The 19,732-nt window shown below is 39.5% G+C and overlaps 2 long non-coding RNA genes across 2 annotated transcripts; both read right to left on the bottom strand.

Moving 5' to 3' along the window:
• Positions 1 to 4,503: 4,503 nt before the first annotated feature.
• On the bottom strand, positions 4,504 to 5,632 carry LOC112180250. Its single transcript, XR_002928171.2, has 3 exons — positions 5,526 to 5,632; positions 5,023 to 5,099; positions 4,504 to 4,560 (listed from the first exon to the last, which is right to left on the bottom strand). It is a non-coding gene; the product is annotated as an uncharacterized LOC112180250 (long non-coding RNA).
• A 41-nt stretch (positions 5,633 to 5,673) lies between these two features.
• Positions 5,674 to 6,318, bottom strand: LOC112180249. Its single transcript, XR_002928170.2, has 3 exons — positions 6,250 to 6,318; positions 5,895 to 5,940; positions 5,674 to 5,810 (listed from the first exon to the last, which is right to left on the bottom strand). It is a non-coding gene; the product is annotated as an uncharacterized LOC112180249 (long non-coding RNA).
• Positions 6,319 to 19,732: the final 13,414 nt, after the last annotated feature.

Raw genomic sequence — 19,732 nt, forward strand, 5'->3', positions numbered from 1 at the left:
AGGAATCGGGGGAGAAGAGAGAGGGAGAGTTACCGGGTTTCCGAAAATGGAAACCCACAGTGGTAACTTTCCATATTTATATTTTTGTTACCATGAACAGTAACTTTCACATACAAACTCCGATTTTTACGTACCACATATGCACGCGCTCGGTTTAACGTTCTCTACAACTTTCATGAAGGAAGTTTTCTCAAATTAATAACTCATAAAAAGTCAATTTTTAACCACCCCCTAAACGTTAAATTATAACTGCGAACGGTAACCATAACGAATTTCACGTAACTCAGTAAAAAGGTATATCAAATGTGGGGTGTAACAGTAAAAGACTTTATTCACTGCCTACGACGAACGCCGTAAAAGACTGTTTTTATGACACACTTTTGCATGCCGTAAAAGAAGTAGTTGCCCAATTTTTTAAGGCCCAATTTGCACGCTGTAAAAAGCTTTTCTGTCAATTTTTATATGTCATTCACGACGCACATAACCTGCCATAAAAGTCTTTGTGGCAAAGAGGTTTCCTGGCTGCTCATAATCCAAAAATGATCAACTAATAAAATGACTTGAGCAAAAATAATATTAACCTCAAAGTACAGGTGAAACAGCATATATATCATAGATAATAGAAAGGGTTTTAACAAACTTTTTATATCCAATCTGCTACAGACCAAGTACAATTTCTAGCAAACTTGAGTTTAAACTTATGTTAAAAATATAGCATATTACAAAATATACTATATCATCTTTTGAACATTTAACCATCCAAATGCAGATTCTCTCAATTGACCATCACTTTGAGCACTTTATCATCAGTAGGGCAATGTTAATAGAAACCTCAAAAACTGGAAGTCCCTGTTATGAATGTTGACAGGACCCGCCCCGGATTTCACCTTGAAATCCAAAGTGGCCCTGCGGGGCCCACCTTAGAAGAAATTCTACCAAAAATTTGGCGGAACTCCCTCTAAAAGTGGACTACCCAAAAACCTGTAGAAAGACATTTACACTTCTAAAATAATCCACCCTTATTCTTCTGGAGCCACCCTGCTCCCCGTATCACAACGTCTCCCATTTCACAAACAATTCTAAACTTAAGAATATCAATATCCTGGGTTATCAGAGCAATCTAATGTACAGGCGTACAAGAGAATAGAATACAAGATAAAGGACTGATACTTTTATAATGCGGAAGCTATGACAGCTATGTCTCAACCCCATGTACGCTCGACCTCAAGCTAAACTGGCCTGCAAACTGGGCATTTAAAACAGAAGGGCCCAGGGGAAAACATTTAAAAACCGTTAGAGTGAGTGGACGAAAAATAAGTAATTTCGAATGAATAAGTAAAACTTAATGTCTTCCCAAGTTATTCTCTAAAACCTCGCATGCAGTAACAATATTAGAAATACTTTTAATCATCATCTTTGCTGAAATCTCTTAAAATCTCATCCTCAATCCTTTTTAAAACATCCTTTTCAAGAGGTTCGTTTGATGACTAGAAAGGACTACTGTCTAGTCATCTCATGCCATCTGGGAGGGACTGCCACCCAGATGACGCATCGGAAGGGACTGCCAACCGGAACAGGAGGCGGTGGATAGAAGGGACTGCCAACTAACCACAGGTAGTAAGAAGGGACTGCCAACTACTACCTCATGTCACCTGGGAGGGACTGCCAACCCGGTGACGCATCAAAAGGGACTGCCAACCGGACTGTAGTCTGGAAGGGACTGCCAACCAGACTATTACCTAGAAGGGACTGCCAACTAGGTAATGCATGCATGCGCTGACTGATAGTCTCCTCAATAAACTGGAAACAACCTCTTTCAATTACTTGCTTTCGGAAAGAAACTCGCTGTTACTTCAATAAAACATTAAAAATTCACCGAAAGCATAACTCAGGATTATCTCGCTAAATCAAACCTCAATATCTCAATAAATCCTCGAAAGCATAAATCAAATACTCTGTAAATCAATAAATGCTTTCGGAAAGAAAACTCAATCTAACTTCAAGGCTGATAAGTGCGGAGCTCAAAGCTCAATAAATCTCGATAATTCAATCATGCTCAAATATTCGATGAAACATTCGTACTCGTGAATCCTCATAAAAACTGATATTCGAAATCCATAATTCTCATAATATTTTCTGAATCAGTCACTTCCCGAAAATAATTTCTCAACTCAATAACTCCTGAATAACTATCTCATAAATCTACTAAAATCCCTCGGGAAAGAATTTCAATACTAATCTCGTAATTCATAAATAAATCTCGATAAATCAACGCTCAATAAACCATAAAACTCAATAATTAAAAACATAATTTAAATCTCAATTGGAAGGAAATAATAATACTGCATGCATAATTAATTTAAAAACAAATGTCCACTCACAGTACTGTTTAGGCGACCATGCATACGAGTTCCTTCGTCGAGCAATAGCTCGGTACGTCGCCTTGTACACAATTATTTTCCGTGAATAACTATTCAACAATCACATACGATTCTCAAAATCAAATCCTCATAAATCATCTTTCCACTTCTTCTCTGATTGAACCCAAATTTTACATCTAATACCAATTCGTTATCTTAAAGGTTCCAACTCAGAACCAAGAGATATCCGATGGTCGGAATCTCGTAAATCGATAATCGAAATCCTAAATTCCCAGAAATTCATAATCGATTAAAAACTTCTCCAATTCCAACCAAATTCACATATTCAACCTCTACAAAAATTATAGGATTTAACTAGCTAAAAAAAAAAAAGAATTTAAATTACTGTTTAAAGGCCACTACTGTTCACGCACCACACTATTCACGTATGATACTGTTCATGCGGCGGCCAACTCCTCCTCCGACCACCAAATTTCAACCACAGAATCATCTCAACATTCTAAGCAACTTTCATGACTGTGACCAAGTGAGAAAATACCTTGAACTGCTCCAATTTTGCCGATGAACACAAATCCAGAAATTTCCAAACCCACCAATTTGGGAATCTTTTAAATTCTCCTACCAAACGTGGAAATTTCAGCTAGAAGCCTTCATAGAAAACGATCAGTGGCTCGAGGTGCTCCTAATAGGGCCAATTTCACCTCCAGAAATGGCTGGAAAAAGGAAAATTTTGCCGGAGAAGTAAACTGCTACAGTAACAATGATTGCCGAGATTCGAGGTTTTCCGACCAAATCGCCGATACCCACTGGCACTACCGTGTAGAGGAGGAAGAGATGGTCCACGACCAATTGGAATCACGTCGATCGGACGCCGGACGGTGAAGAAATAGGAAAAAGAAGAAGGGAGGGCGACGCAGGGGAAGAGGGAGAGGAGAGAGAGTCGGGGGGTAGGTTTCTGAAACCTACCACAGTAACTTCTGATATATATATATATATATATATATATATATATATATATATATATAGAAGTTACCATGAACAGTAATTTCACATTTTAAGCCATAACTTTCTCATACGAACTCCGATTTTTACGTACCACATATGCACGCGTTCGGTTTAACGTCCTCTACAACTTTCATGAAGAACATTTTCTCAAATTTTGATCCGAACAAAAAGTCAATTTTTAGGGTCCCCTAAAATGTCAAAACGGAGCCAAAAATTAAATGTAATTGTCGTTTACCCAAAGAAAGACTCGTAAACTGGTAAATTTAAGTTCAGGACGTTACAAATGTAAAGCATAGTTAATAATAAACGAAAGCAAGTACTTAGCAAACTATCTAATAGCAGATGACCATCTGAGTTAAACATACATATGAAGATGTCAATTTTCCTGTAACAGTAGCAAGTTCAATTATCCAATACTTCACAACAACTTTTCTGAAAACAATCAATGACATAAAAACATAAAATAAACAACAAACACTAAAAGAACTCTCTGTGCTTTTCCATTCCTCCAATCACACCAAAAGTAAAACCCCCGCTCTCAACTCAGGCAAGGAAATATGAACTCTGTAAAACAGAACCTGTATATAAACCCAAAATCTAGCAAAAAAAAGTGCAGCTATTTCAGACTTTCCAACAATGCAATGAAATCTGATGCTAAATGAAAACTCAGATAATTTAATATGAAACTAAGAAGTAAGAACCAGAAAATCTCTAGATCTATTCAATTCTCTATTTCTTAATCATTCTTTATTCCGTTAATTATGTTTCAAGTAATAACACATTTCTAAATTGGTCATCAAACAGAGGAAGCAGTATTTGGCCGGCCATTTCTGCCCATATATAGTTGAGTTCTGATCATCGAACATGCAAGTCCGTAAAGATAAGGATGCTGAAATTTGGTGTACTTGGTGCTATATATCCCAATGAAAATAATCATTGCAATGCCTATATAACTATATGACAACCCAGCTGCTAAAATGGAATGCCTCCTTTACAAATCAGACTGTTGGGAACAGATATGTAGTTGTTAAATCAAATATTTACCTAATCAAAGCAAAAAAGCTACGTCTTTGAAAAATCAAACATTGTTGATGAAAAAAAAAATTACTAGCAGAGGAATTCATGCTCGCTCTATCAAATAGTAATCCACTAGATCCAGTCAAATGGTAGCTAACTGCAACAAACCATACCAAACAGAAATTAGACAAATTGAAAGTCTTCAGACCCTATAACAACCAAAGAAAAACAGAACCGAGCTTTAACATGAAAGGGGCTTATCTATCTTATATTGCAAATCTTGATTTTAAGCTACCAAATATTTTAGATTGCAGAACTGCAACTGAGCCCTAAATTACAAAACTTAAACTATATTTCTTAAACTGAGCAATCATATAGGCATTTCTAACAAATCTTTCTGCAATTCCCATGAAACAATAATTAAATACAAACCCAAATTTCATAGTCGATGAAAATGTATACTTGGCTCGAATTTTGCAAAGCTACTATGTCATTGAAATACTTTGTGCAAGCGAGTTGGAACAAATCAGTGAAGTCACTGGGATATTAGATATGTCAATGTATTTCACATGTAGCAGTACCATCAGTAAACTTAATAACCAAAGAAATAAGCACTTACTATGATTGGGTTCCTTCTACCCTGCTAAAATTCTGTTCTTTTCTTCAAAGTCCCCAAAGAAGACTAAGTTAGCCTCACTTTAAAAATGCAAAGAAAAACGATCAGCAACGAATCTAGGTCATGGAAAAGAAGTAGGGTAATCAGTTACAGAAAACTTATGGTAAAAAGGATTAAAAGCTATTATAATCTATAACATAGTCATCCAACTTGTTTTCAAAACCTAAGACTGGAACAGAGAAACCCAAAGATGAAAAAGCTTTGCTAATCAACATCAAAATTACAACAAAGCAATCAAAACTTGACCATTCAGGAAGTATCATTAACATTAAAAAGAAATAACCCTGGGAAATCTTTAGTCCCTAGTCTATACCAAAGCAGTCATCATAACCTAAAAAAAGGTTTACAAAGCTTGAACATTCAATCTTAAACATCTCTGACAATGTAAGAAAAAAGTGGTTGACAATGTAAGAAAAAAGTGGTCACCAATTGGGAAAAATAATTACCTTGCTCTGGAGGATAAGCCATCAAACAGATGTGAGCAGGTGTCAAAGATTCTAGATTGGTAGTGGTTTCTCACTCTAAACATATAGGAGTACAAATAAGAAAGGTGCTGAAAATACATATATTTAATCAGAAATATGAAAAAAGGATATGCTCAATTCATGGGAAACTTTGCAGCATGGCTAGTTTCAACATTGAATGTTTTGGAACAACTTGGAGGCCGTAGCGTTTTCCGATCACTTTCATTAGGACTCCCATCATCATCGGCATTACAATTTCCAGTATTTCTAAATAAATAAATAAAAGAGTATATCAGAATTTAAGGAAAGCAAGAGATGCAGGTAATAAATACATTACACCCTTCCTCATACCTGTTTGATGGCGTATCCTCCAGAAGCCCAAATCTTAAAACATCAACTATACAAAAAACCCAATTCTACCTATCAACAACTCATCTGAATACATTTTTGTTTTAATTATCATGATTATTTTATATTGTCCATCTTTTTTATATGGTTCAAGGCACAACAGTCAGAATTACTCAACTATTTATACAACAGTAAGAATTCTCAACTATTTCTCAAATAAGGAGCTACTTCTTGCTTTGCTTCTCATTACATTTTTCATTTTCCTCTTACCCCTACCACCCCAAATCAAAACTTTACTCAGTGGAACTTTCTCCAATCTTTCAGACTTGTTAGATGAAAGGCTGCTGCTAGCACATACCAGTTTCGCAGATAAAAAGCCGCTGCTAGTACATTCTTGTATCTTTACATTGTGCTCCAGAGCTGGTACATGCGAATAATCAATTAAAAAATTTAAACAGCTTGACCCTATTTGCAAAAGTGCAGAAAAATTTAATTTGGGGCAAAATTCAAGAAACTACTTTCAAGAAACTCAAAGTAGTTTCTTTAAGCAATTGTATTTCGATGGGTTCAATCATAGTAACCGAAAGTATTTTCTTTGTATTTTTAGCACTTGCCTATTTCCATGTATTCTTTAGCTGAAAATATATAAAATTATATTTCTTGATAGCATTAAAGTAACCGATCAAACCTACATTTTAAATTTCTAGACAGCTTCTCTTCTATTTTAGCAGGTATTTATGATAAGAATCTATGACTCTATTGATCCAAGCCCTCTATGATTAAAAGTGTTTAATATTTTTCTTATAGTCATATGGATGAAATGGTTATCTAAACAAACAACAGAGTAGAGAACGGTTCAGAAGATTTTGACAATAGAGATGGACAAAGCAACTCAATGGAGCTCAAGCTCAAGTTTGTTACCAATCTCTATGGCATTAACTAAAAATCCAAGGGATGCGAAATTACAATGAAAATGCTCAGACAAAATCTGTCATGTAAAATTTTGAAATAGCAAGACAGTAGCAAGAGCAATCTTAGTCAATGACCATTAATTCTAGAATTGTCCAATTACACATGAAAACAAACAACAAAACTTAAACACAGATTATGAAATATAATCAGAAAACAAAAACTGGAAATCAAATAATAACCTTATAGAGAATGGTCGCCTATCGGGTTGAGAATGGACTATGATTTAAAGCCGGATCATAGTCCGTATCCCAAAAGAGGCACCAAGAAGACAAAATTTGCTCCTCAAACTTTTGGCTATCTGAACAATGATATTGCTGCTCTTCATCCTCTTCTTCATCCCCTGATTATTAGGAATAGGCAAGGCCCTGGTGTATTGTCTCTAAGTCCACCACAATCTTGAACCCCTCCTCTTCTCTTTCCCACCCCAGCAACCTACGATGACATCAAATCAAAATTGAAAATCTCAAATCCGGCAAATAAGCTTAGGAAACCAAACCTGTCCTACTCGTTTTCAGTCCAACCTCTCTATCTCAGAGCCTGATCGATGCTATTAACTGCCATCAAAACCTAAATATCAAGGTTTCTGGGAGAGTTATGTCTACCTGATTTCAATTACAAACATGATTAGTAAACACAGGAAATCTTCCTGTTACAGTAAAATCATCTGAAACTCTGTGGTACCCTTTTTACTCAACGTATGATCCTGACATGCAACAGTCCAGAAGATCCAAGAACACTCACCTTCAATGATAGATAAATGGAGCATATAAAAATCCAAGTCTCAAATGTCTTCCTGAATAATAACATCAGGGTATAAAACCAAATAAGAAAACCTAGAAAAAATCAAAGTCACACCCAATAAAACAAACAAAAAATATGGATTCTTGAAATTGCTTAGCAACGAATTCGCGCTTTTTCAAAAAAATTACCAGCTGAGGAATGCTTTCACATAAAGATCAAAACTTTACCACAACCCAGATAAAAAAACTTACCTTCTTGGCTGGTCGAAGCTTCTTGATCCAAGCAAACTGGCTTTCGATTGAGGAAAGAGTTGAAAGCAAAGATCTTTGGAAGAGTAATGGGTGGCTTTCTGTAACTGAAGCTTGGTGGCCTTTTCTGTTACCCAAGATAGCAAATGAGCAAGACAAGGCCAAAGTTCTCAACTTTCTCCAAATGGGTTTCAGAAACTTCAAGACCCGGATTCCGATGGCCCGAATCTCCGAGAGCGGTGATCACTTCAATGTTCTTTAATTTGGAGCTCAATTGATCCACGGAATCTCGATGATAGGAGCAGAAAACGTGGTGGTGGTGGGAGGTGGCCGGTGACTCGGCAGTGGAGCAAATCCACTGAACGACGACTCGGCGGTGGGAAGAGACGTGGAGGGAAGGGATAGGGAAAACTGAGGTCTGTCGGGGGGAGAGAAAAGTTTTGTTTTATGAAATGAAAAAAAATAAAATTAGAAAGCGTAGAGGAAAAAGATGGAGGGAAATAAAAATTTTGGTGAAAACTTCCCGCCTTTTACTTTTATGGCACACATTAATGCATGCTGTAAAAAATCATATTAAAAACCACATTAACGGCACACATACTTGCAGGCTGTAAAAGATAATACTCTTATGGCGTGTATCTAATGCATGTCATAAAAGACCAAACAAAAATAGACATTAATGGCATGCACTAATGCATGCCATAAAAGACCAAACGAAAACAAACATTAACGGCGTGCATTAATGCATGCCATAAACGACTAAACTAAAGTAGACATTAGACATTAACGGCGTGCATTAATGCATGCCGTAAAATACCAAACTAAAATAGACATTAACGGCGTGTATTAATGCATGCCGTAAAAGACCAAACTAAAATAGATATTTAGATGCACGCCGTAAAAGACCATATCAAAAAGTGTATTAACGGCATACCGTAAAAGTGCGCCGTAAATGTATGTCTATTACGGCACGCATTGATGCACGCCATAAAATGTGCACTGTAAAAGAGTCATTTTCTTGTTTCAGTAACTTTCTAGTTTCTACTAATGTTTGATGGTTGAGGACTTGAGTCCTACTGTTGGTTTCAAGTTATTGGTTGATTTGGCTTTTTTTTTTTCCTTCATTCAAATCTAGGAGTTGTGTTATTGGTTGGTTTCAAGTTTGGAAAGTGACATTCTGGTTTCAAGTTATTGGTTGATTTTTTTTTTCATTCAAATCTGGGAGTTATGAGTTTGATAAGAAATTCAAAAGTTTGAATTTTGAATTCGTGGTTCTTATTCATGGTTAGGTGATTCTCTCTGTCTAGAATCTCTCGGAAGTAACATGCTTTGGGAAACACCATGTAGAAGCTGTGCTTGTATTCTCTTAGAAATTTTATTTAAGATGGAGGACCTGCTACTGTGTTTACCTGCTATTGTATTTGTGGGTGTTTATTTTTGGGATTGGGTTACGATTTTCTTGGAAGTTTATTTGTTATAAGGAAGATTTGGAATTTGAGATAGTTTTGTCGATTCTTGGTTGCTAGAAATTCATATTTTTACTTTCAGGGGTTATAGAAAATGCTAAGGGTTCTATGATTTCTTCCTTTTTTTGGTTGAGATGTTGTGTATTTGATAGTGGTGGTGGAATTTCCTACTTTCTTGCAATCAGTTTTGGCCTTTTTCTTATGGACTTGCAAATCCCCAAAGCAAAAATGAGTAATTGGATGTTTCTTATTTCCTTACTCTGTAACAGGTTATTAGATTCTCTTTCTGACTTGGTCTTGGTTTTATTAATGGGGCTGTGACCACTTACCCAATTTTAGCCTAAAAATTGCTCACTTACTCTACTAAGAGTTTTTTTAACCCCATTTACCCAATCCAATAGTTTTTGACAGTATTGCCCTCATACTCTTTCTCTCTCTCTCTCTCTCTCCCCTCCGCTTCCCGAGCCCGTCGCCGGAGCCCTGCATACTCGCCACCGGTGCAGGTCCTCCTCACCATCCCAGTCAGCGACGACTCTCCTCCTCTGCCGCAGTCCACGGCTCGCCCTGGATCTCAACCTCGACCACCTCCTCTCTCCCAGCGCTCCGACCTAGACAAGCACCTCTCCAATCTCCAGAAATCCTCCCAAGTCCTCGACATCATCAAGTCCGACGTAGACCACGTCCTCTCCAACGTCTCCTCCACCTGCGACCTCGCCGACCACGTCAGCGCCAAGATCCGCGACCTCTCCAATCTCCAGAAATCCTCCCAGGTCCTCGACATCATCAATTCCGACGCCGATCACGTCCTCTCCAACGTCTCCTCTACCTGCGACCTCGCCGACCATGTCAGCGCCAAGATCCGCAACCTCGCCGACCACGTCAGCACCAAGGTCTGCGAGCTCGACCTCGTCCAGTCCCGCATCAACTCCACGCTCCTCCGTTTGGATGTGATTATGGAGCACGACCTCGCCCAGTCTCGTGGTTCTGATTTTATATATATATATATATATATATTTTTTTTTTTTGTAAATTTGGTAGAAGGCTTATAAGGAAAGAAGAAAAAAGAATGAAAAAAAAAGTTTTATTGAGTAGTTATACATGTTTATTGCGGGGCAATAATATGATTATTGAGAGACAATAATATGAGTATTGGGGGCAATAATATGCATATAAATTGATCATTTGTGCCTGTAGTGTATTTATTTTGGTTTCGGAAGTTTATACAATTCACTGGAGGGCAATAATATGATTACTGGTGGGCAATAATATGGTTACTGGGTATTATTAGGGGGCAATAAATTCAGACGCCTGAATACGGCCACCAGTCCGGTAGCCGGATTTCGGATTCCGGTGACCGGTCCCCGGATTCCGGTCATAGGTCGCTGGAGTCCGGTCACCGGTCGCCGGAGATCTCGGCCGGCCACTGATCACCAGAGCACAGCAAGGTGGAGGATGACTTCTCTCTCTAAGTGAGAAAGAAGGAGAGGGCAAAAAAGTCTCAAAAATAAATAAAAAGAATAAAAAAATAATTAATTGGGTATTAGGGAAATAATCGCTTAGAGTGTTTTGGGTAAATGGGGTTAAAAAACTGTTAGTGGAGCAAGTTGACAATTTTTAAGCTGAAATTGGGTAAATGATCATTTTCTCTTTATTAAACATGCTTGATTGTATATTTATAAACTATGCATAATTAAGTTTGTATGTTTCTTCTTTTTTTTAGATGAGTATAAATGATGAGTCCCAATTTATGGAGGAAACCAGAGAAGATACAACATAAAATGTACGAGGAGATGATAAATAAGTCTTAACCGGTTCTAGTTGCTTAAAAAAATAAAAAATAAAAAATAAAAAAATAAAAAATAAAAAAATAAAATAAATAAAAAAATTTGTTAATGGGTTCCAATGGATAACCCGCAAACCCGCCGGGTTTAGCCCGCAAAACCCTTTAAGTTAACGGGTTTTTAACGGGTCAGCCCTATGATGACCTGGATTTTCGTTATGTAATTTTGGTAATTAATAATGGACCAGTTGTACGGATATTTGGTATTGTGCTTTATTTTTAAGTTGTATGTGAAATGGAATGATTTTCGTACGTATAATTATTCGAATTTCACAGTTTAGGGGGTCGTGTGAAGTTTGACTTTTTATACGTTGGGATTCTAGGAAAACTTCCTTCACGAAAGTTGTAGAGCGCATCGATACGAGTTCGTGGACATGCGGAACGCGTCAATCGGAGTTCGTATGAGAAAGTTATGGCTAGCGGAAGAAGTTTCCGTTTTAGTATAAATAGAGAAAAATCAGAAATTCTTTCATAATTCCATATTTCCATTTCCGGAAATATCTCTTTTCTCCCTCTTCTCTCTCGGCTGTACCTTCAGAATCGAAAATATCCGGCTGACCCGACCTGAACCCGGCAATCCGACCCGGCCGAAACTCTCAACTGCGGCGACCTTCGGCCGTGAAATTTGGACAACTGGTTTGCCTCCTCCATCTGGTCGTCCTTGTGGTGTCCTCTAGCGGCGATATCCACCATGTGCGGCGCAGCAAGGTAGTGCAGATTGAGGTTTTTCGACCCGACCGGAAAACGCAGCTCCGATGACGGTACAGCTTCAAGTTTCCTTCCTTGGCTTCGTGGGGGTCGTCTGAGTCGATCTATGGTGTTTGTTTGGATCGATTTACGTGGAAATCAGTTCAACTCGGATTGAGCAAAAATCCAAAGCTTGTGAGGTAGTTTTCGACCCTATATGCTTGTTTGTTGACTTCGAGCTAGTTATGAGAATTCACAAGCATGCTTAGATGAAGCTTTTTGATGTTGGGAGTTTTGTGAAATATTGAGTTTTGCCCAGCGGCGGTGCACCACCGTCTGTGGCGGCTTTCTGGCCATGTGGAGAACTGTTTTTGGTATTATATATGTTCTAGTCGTTGATACGAGCGTTTCGATATATAATATGCAAATTTTAGAGTTCGTATGAAATTGTTATGATTTTTACAGTTTCATACCGATCGATTTATTCGATCCGTAAGGATTCGAGCGTCCGATCGACTTGTGGTTTGGTCACATCGATCGTGGACGTATTCCAGAGACTTTGGCAGGTCTCGGATGTGGTTTTGCCTCGATTGGCGCCACTTTGGGGATTTTAGTTCAAAACAGGGGTTTCGAACTTAAATCAAATGTGAATCGTCACTAAGTTGGAACCGTATGTGATTAGGTACTTGACGAAGTATTCTGAACGGTTATTTTGTGGATTGGCGGCTTTGTGCTTTATTGAAGATGCAGCGGGAGTTCGAGGTGAGTAATCTCACAAGGTTCAATATGAACGGAATTACCATTATCGTTTTGGCGTTAATTAATTAACTGCAAACTATAGTTGGTATTAGTAGGCATTCCTGAGCGAATGACTACGTATATATATATTTACGTGAAATATATATATCCTTGTGGATGATTGTGATGAATAATAATATGCATGATGGTGTTCATATTATTGTTGAATGTGACTTTTCATGAAACAATATTGTGGAAAAAGATGTTTTCTATTGTTTGAAAGGTATTGAGCTTGATGTTACATTTTTGAGTCAAGCGTGACTCATTTTAGATGTATTGGTCTTGTACCAAGGGTCACAGATGGTGAGCAGGGATTGGGAAAACCGAAACTAGATGTTTGTAACGTTTTAGGTCGGATGCGACTTACTTACGTTGACTTTAAGACCAGACAGGGTCTAAGAAGATCTTATGTCACTGATGGTGATAGGTCACAGATGGTGACAGGTTGCAGAAGGTGACCTTGATGTTTGATTTCATGACCAGACGGGGTCTGAAGATCATGTGTCACAGATGCTGACAGAGCACAGATGGTGACCTTAATGTTGATTTTGAGACCCGATGGGGTTTGAAACCACATGTCACAGATGGTGACAGGTCGCAGATGGTGACCAAGGCAGGAAATAGGTAATCACGTCCGTAACCGGATGAATGGTTACCATTTCAATAGAGCTATAGTCTGTCTTCTATTATAGATTATGGGGGTAACGGTCGAGGTTGCTAGAGACTCATAAGTATGTAGTTCAAGGAGAATTCCTTGAGTATTCTTCTTTTATTGTCTAGATGAGACTTGAATTGCTTCTTGATGGTTAAGTTAGCAAATAGAACATTATCACAGCGGTGATTTATGCTGTCCTTTCGGTGGGAAGGATATGGAATGTTAGAAGGAATCATGGCTGCATGTTTTCCTTATACTGATCTGTGTGAGTTGTTGATTGATGTTCATGAGTTACTCATATGAGCTTGCAAAAGCTTACCGGGTTTGTTGTGTGGCAACCCGGTGCACCATTCAAATGGTGTAGGGGTTAATCCTGCAGGTAAGGGTAATCATGGCTGAAGTTGAGGTAGCTTGTTGGCAGCAGAACGGGTAGGAAGCAAATTTTGTTGGCTTTGCCAATGTATGACTTCCGCTATGTAGTAAGCTCTGAGGAGCATTTACATTTTATTTTGTGATGAAAATTTAATTCGTATGTTTTGTAATATATGACTTTGTGGAGCGGGTCAATATTTGAAATTGTGGGTTCAGCGCATCAATATGTATTGCTGTAAAGGGAAGATGTCTCCATGTACCTTGTATTGATGGCTGAACAATCGCGCATGTATAATTATGAGATTATATATCGATTTTCTTGCGTGTAAAATCAGGGGCGCGACAGAATGGTATCAGAGCATAAGGTACATTTTTTGTGACAATCAATACTCCTCGAGTGATGGCCCATGTGCAGCGGATCCCCATCAGATGCTCTTCGGTATTGATATAGTCATTGGGTATGTAGTGAGCGGTAAGAGGTGAGTCGTTAGGGTAGTGTCGGCTCAGGGGATGAAGTGTAGGAGCTAGATGTAGCTTCTATGAGTTAAAGACTTTTAAGGAATGATGACCTTTAGTTTTAACTCAAGATTGACGTAGGGGATGGAATTGTATCCTCTGACGTAGTGTTGTGGTTGATCGAGTCATAGCGTTGACTTATACTTGTGTTTGAGAGTTATACATGTATTAACCACATGTTGTTATGCTTCTTAGGTGATGGATTCTCAAGGAGGCAGGGGTAGAGCCCGAGGCAGGGGCAGGATTCCTCCTCCTGTTGAGGAGATGTTCGAGAATGATGTGGAGGCATCAAATGTTGAGCTGCCTGTTCCACCTGTTGTGGAGGTTGCAAATGTTGTAGATCCCACTCGTTTGTCAAAGTTGGCAAAGGAGATTTCGAGATTGGGAGGAGTCCCATTTCAGGGAGGTACAGATCACATGTTGGTAGATCAGTGGATCGAGAACATGAAGACCTACTTCAAAACGGTAGTTTGAGACAACATTGAGAAGAGGAAGATTGCCACATTTATGCTCCAAGGCAATGCACGGGTGTGGTGGAATGGCACACAAAGAGTGATGGATGTGTCCACCATGACCTGGGACGGTTTTGTGGAACTGTTCAGGAAGAAGTACTTTCCGCCTTCTGTGAGGGAGCAATTGGAAAGGGAATTTGTCTCGTTAGTCCAAGGGACTAAGAGTGTGAGAGAGTATGAGGCTGAGTTCTCAAGGTTGTATAGCTTTGTGAGGCAGATGGATGCTGAGAGCTTAGCTATGAAGTTTCAGTGGGGACTGGATGCTTCGATCCGGCGCGATGTCGTTGTTCTGGGACTGAAGACGGTGGAGCTCATTTTCATTAAGGCTATGGCCATTGAGCAGGAGAACTTGACTTTCCAGGAACATGAATCGGCTGAGAGGGATTTCCAAAAAAAAGGAAAGGCAACTGCGGGGAGCAGTAAAACATTGGGGAATCGAGGTGGATTCTGGAAGATACAGAGGACTAATCAGCAGGCTCCAGCTAGGGCTGTAGTTGTAGCTGCTAGGGTTGCACCTAATAGGTAGGTGGCAAACCCGAAGTGTTTCAATTGCAATGAGATGGGCCATGTTGCTCCAGCTTGCACGAAACCGAAGAACTTGGCATGCTTCACATGTGGCCAGACGGGGCACTTCTTAGGAGCATTTACATTTTATTTTGTGATGATAATTTAATCCGTAATTTTTGTAATATATGACTCTGTGGAGCGGGTCAATATTTGAAATTGGGGGTTCAGGGCATCAATATGTACTTGCTGTAAAGGGAAGATGTCTCCATGTACCTTGTATTGATGGCTGAACAATCGCGCATGTATAATTATGGGATTATATATCGATTTTCTTGTATGTAAAATCAGGGGCGCGACAGGCCCGTTAAGATCCTGACTTGTTGCCAGGCCTACTCTGATATCGTAGCAGTCCAAGACACAACATTCTTGCACCTCATTTTTCCAAACAATTCCTCATCAAAACAAATCTCTCCCTCTCTCATGTACCCCGCAATCAAAAACTTTTTTTCGCTTTGACCTAGCTCTGCTAGGGTTTGGGAATGAGACCTAATTCTTTAGGTTTTTGATCCCTTCATCTATTCTTCTTTGATGGAGATTTTGTCTTGGAATTGCAGTGGTATCGGCAATCCTTCCACGGTTCATGCCTTGAAAAATCTCATTGCTTAGAACCGGCCTTCTATTCTTTTCTTGTGTGTAACAAAAATTCAGTTTGATCGAGAGTTTGAAAAACTGCACCGCACGCTAGGGTTTGCACATGAAGAACATGTCTTGAGTACTGACAATTAGGCGGACTTGGATTATTCTGGACGGAGGGTCTGAACGTCCGGGTTAGTGATTCTTCTCATCGTTTTATCAATGTAGAAATTGGTGGTGGTCCAGGTGACCCAAAATGGAGATTGACGGGTTTTTATGGGCACCCTAGAAGAAGAGATCGACATCTTTCATGGCAACTTTTGAAGGATTTGGCTGATCAAGACTCTCCGCCGTGGGTCACTATTGGAGATTTTAATGAGATCCTTCATTCAGGTGAGAAGGCAGGTGGCCGGGTTCGTCCTGAAGCTCAGATGCAAGGTTTTCGTGAAGCCTTGGGATATGCAGATTTGGTTGATTTAGGGTTTACTGGTAATATACATACATGGAGCGACTCAGTGACTAAGGTCCGGCTTGACCGTGCAGTTGGCACAGCCTCTTGGTCAGATATGTTTGGGTGCTCTAAGCTTCTTCACTTGCTGCCAAGTCGTTCTGATCATATTCCTATTCTTCTAAGGGTCAGTGCAGTGCCTTTGGTTGAAAAACAGAAATTCAGGAGGTTCCGATTTGAAAGTTTTTGGTTGCAGGAGCGAGGATGTGATGCTATTGTCCAACATGAATGGGAGAATGAGTTATCTGGACAGTCTATGTTCTAGGTGGTATAGAAAATTGAGAAGACCAGTAAGGCTTTGACTGCCTGGCATAGGAATACTTTTAGTGATCATAAGTTGTGCATTCATAGACTCCGGGAGAGGTTGGAACAAATAATGGGGCTTCCAATTTCGGATGAATTGAATGAGGAGAAAGGTGTCCTTAATAAACAACTTGAGCAGCTCTTGACTCAGGAGGAATCGTATTGGGCTCAACGAGCTAAAGTTACTTGGTTGAAGGATGGAGATCGGAACACTAGCTATTTCCATCGTAAAGCTTCCAATCAAAGACGGAAGAATGAGATTCATGGGCTATTTGACTCCCATGGTGTTTGGCAGGAGGATGAGGCCGGTTTGGAATCAGTAGTGACTGAGTATTTTACTGACATGTTCACTGCAGGTGCATGTGAGGTTGATGCTTTGAATACTACTCTTAATGTTATCCAACCCCGAGTTACTAAAGCAATGAATCAGCAACTATGTGCTCCCTATTCTGTAGATGAAGTACGGATTGCGTTATTTCAAATATATCCAACAAAATCACTGGGTCAGGATGGTATGCCCTTTCTTTTTTATCAGCATTATTGGGATTCTGTTGGTTCTGCAATTACTGCAGCTGTTCAGAATTTTCTTCACTCTGGTCAGTTACTGAAACAGATTAATTTTACCCATATTTGTTTATCCCAAAGTTCAGAATCCTGTCTGCATGTCTGATCTTAGACCAATAGCTCTTTGTAATGTAATTTACAAGCTCTGTTCTAAAGTGATTGCAAATAGGTTGAAGCTATTATTATTAGAGATTATTTCTCCAAGTCAGAGTGCTTTTATTCCTGGATGGTTAATTACTGATAATGTTCTTGCTACTAATGAGGTAGCTCACTATATTCACAATAAGAGGGGTGGTCAGGATGGGGTGATGGCACTGAAACTTGATCTTAGTAAGGCGTATGATAGAATGGAGTGGATGTTTTTGCGGAAGGTGATGGAGCGTCTTGGGTTTTCACAACAGTGGATTGATATTATTATGCAGTGTATCTCTACAGTACACTACTCTTTTCTTTTTGGCGGTAAACCACGAGGCTATATGGTACCTTCTAGAGGGTTGAGACAGGGGATCCTCTCTCCCCCTACTTATTTTTATTGGGTGCTGAGGGCTTTTCTACATTGTTGCACCAGACGGCAGCGATGGAAACATTACCGGGTATAGCTATTTGTCCTAAAGCTTCTCAGATTAATCACCTGCTTTTTGCGGATGACAGTATTCTTTATGCTCAAGCCTCTGTTGCAGCTTGTAATCAGATTAAAGATGTGCTTCGAATTTATGAGATGGCGTCTGGTCAGAAGGTAAATTTTTCTAAGAGTTCTGTTACTTTTAGTAAAAATTTTACAGCAGCTTTACAGGGTGAGATTGCAGAGTTATTGAATGTGGTGGTGGTAGAGTCCCACGAAAAATATTTAGGGCTACCTACATATGTTGGGAGAGCAAAAACTGCAACCTTCCAGTATATTAAAGAACGACTTGGGAAGAAGCTGGATGGTTGGCAAGGGAAATGCTTGATTGGGGCTGGAAAGGATATTCTCATTAGGGTGGTTGCTCAATCACTCCCTAGGTATGCTATGAGTTGCTTTGAATTCACAAAGAATTTTTGTGATGATTTGCAGCAGATGTGTGCTAAATTTTGGTGGGGGAGTACAAAGGATAAAAGAAAAATTCACTGGTGCTCTTGGGATACTCTTTCTTCACCTAAGGAGGAAGGGGGCCTTGGTTTCCGCGATCTTCATGCTTTCAATAAAGCAATGTTAGCAAAGCAGGGATGGCAGGTTTTACAGACTCCAGATTCTCTTATTGCCAAAATTTACAAAGCTAGGTATTTTTCGGATTGTGATTTTTTTGAGGCACCCGATCATAGTTCTCCTTCTTTTTCTTGGCAGAGCATTGTGGGTACTAGGGATCTGCTAAAGCAAGGTATGAGGTGTCAGATTGGTAATGGTGTTGGGGTTCGAGTTTGGATGGATCCGTGGCTTCCCAAGGCCTATCCTTTTGTTCCGGGGCCTCGGGCAATTGGTGTGGATGTCACTTTGCTTGTGGAGGATCTTCTTTTAGCTCCAGGGAGGTGGGATATGACTAAGGTGCAGAAGCTCTTTGTTCCTCAAGATGTGGCACTTGTGAAGTCTTTAGTACTCTCAGAACGCAATTTGAATGATCGAAGAGTGTGGCATCTTGACCCAAAAGGCCAATTTACTGTAAAAAGTGCTTGTAAACTCTTCTTAAGACTACGACATGCAGCTAATGGTGGGGGTGCAGCAGTTATTTCAAAGGTTTGGAAAGGTGTATGGCAAGCTTGTATTCCTGGAACTGCTCGAATTTGCATATGGAAGGTGCTTCAAAACATATTGCCTACGGTTGACAGATTGGTGTCAAAGGGAGTACAAATTGAGTCCTATTTGTGTGTGCTGTGTCAGATGGGGAATGAGTCCTCGGATCATTTGTGTCATTTATGTCCTTTTATGAAGACTTTATTGGAGTCAGAGGAGGAGCTCAAGCGAGTTTGTTATGAGGTAACTGCAATTGATCTTACTTTATTTGATTGGTTGAACTTTTGTTTCAAGAAGCTTTCAAAAGAAGGGTGGTGTAAGTTATTATTTTTCATCTTGGGAGCTTGGAAGGAGAGGAATCACAGAGTTTGGGAACAGGTAGAGGCCGGGGAAGGTGATGTGCTTTTCAGCTTAAATGCTAGGCTTTCTGACTTCTAGTTCTATAGGAGGTCATTGCCTAGGATTGAGAGGGGGAGTTGTAGGTGGAAACCTCCTGCTCAAGGTTGGTTAAAGGTGAATATGGATGGGGCTTTTTCAAGCTCTAGTTCTAGTGGAGGTATAGGTATTGTTGTTAGAGATGCTGTTGGTACTTGTGTTGGGGGTTTCTGTTAGGCTCTGGAGGATGTTTATTCTGCAGAACATGTGGAGGCTCTTGCTGGTAGGGCAGCTGTGAAGTTTGTACGAGATAAAGGGTTCTCTCCAGTAGTGTTTGAGACGGATTCTTTAACTCTTGCTAATGCTACTAAGCAGGCTGTCATTCCCCATACTTCCCAATTGGGTCGTGTGTATGATGACATCATAGAAGGGTTGA

The sequence above is a fragment of the Rosa chinensis genome, chromosome 7 (assembly GCF_002994745.2).
Source record: "Rosa chinensis cultivar Old Blush chromosome 7, RchiOBHm-V2, whole genome shotgun sequence".
NCBI lineage: Eukaryota > Viridiplantae > Streptophyta > Magnoliopsida > Rosales > Rosaceae > Rosa > Rosa chinensis.